This window comes from Geospiza fortis, unplaced genomic scaffold, assembly GCF_000277835.1.
Source record: "Geospiza fortis unplaced genomic scaffold, GeoFor_1.0 scaffold396, whole genome shotgun sequence".
Lineage (NCBI taxonomy): Eukaryota > Metazoa > Chordata > Aves > Passeriformes > Thraupidae > Geospiza > Geospiza fortis.
The window spans coordinates 4,780,966-4,781,815 of NW_005054345.1; the positions used below are offsets into that span (position 1 = coordinate 4,780,966).

Genomic DNA, 850 nt, shown 5'->3' on the forward strand with positions numbered 1-850 from the left:
AAATAATTAATATTACTAAATTATTATTATTATCTGATAATATTTACAATAATATAATAAGAGTATAATATATAACTATTATTTCTATATAATGGTATATATAATAATATAAAATAATCATATATATAATAGTATAATATATGATTATTATAATATATTACTATATAATAATTATAATATAATAATAATTATTATTATTATTATTATTGTTGTTGCTGTTGTTGTTGTTGTTGTTGGACATATAGAACAATTGAATAGTTTAGATTGGCAAAGCTCTCTAAGATCACCGAGTCCAACCATTAACCCAGCACTGCCAAGCCCACCACTAACCCACGTCCCATAACCAGGTATCACAACATTGCATGTTATTATTGCATGGTACATACACTATAATCATTCCTATTAATATTGCATCCTATTGGATGTTATTATCAAATCACCCTGGGGCTCCTCAGCAGGTGTTGTGAGAGGCACCTGTTCACTTGTGGAAGGTCCTTGCAGCAGTATGGCCAAACTGCCCTGCTGCCCCCAAATGTGGCTTCCCCAAATCCTCCTGGGCAGTTCATTCAGATCTGGACTAACTTTTGCAGCAGTGTGGGAGCAGAGATGGATGAGGGCACTCTCATCCCTAAACCAAAATGTGTGACTCTGACGAAGCTCACCAGCAAACCTGGGGCTCCCACACCCTAGGGTTCACCCCTCGCTGCTCATTTCTGTTTTTTCCTTCAGAAAAACTTGTTTGCAAAATTTCCAGCCTTTTTTTAGTTTCTCCATTTACCCCAGCTGTCACACCCCTTCCCAGGGAGCTGCTGGGTGGCCACACTCAGATAAAGTTTATTCTGGAAATTTT

General features: G+C 36.6%; 1 protein-coding gene across 2 annotated transcripts in view; it reads right to left on the reverse strand.

Moving 5' to 3' along the window:
* KANK4 (KN motif and ankyrin repeat domains 4) overlaps positions 1-850 on the reverse strand; it is an 8,472-nt gene that overhangs the window by 1,321 nt on the left and 6,301 nt on the right. The gene's annotated exons all lie outside the window — the stretch shown is intronic.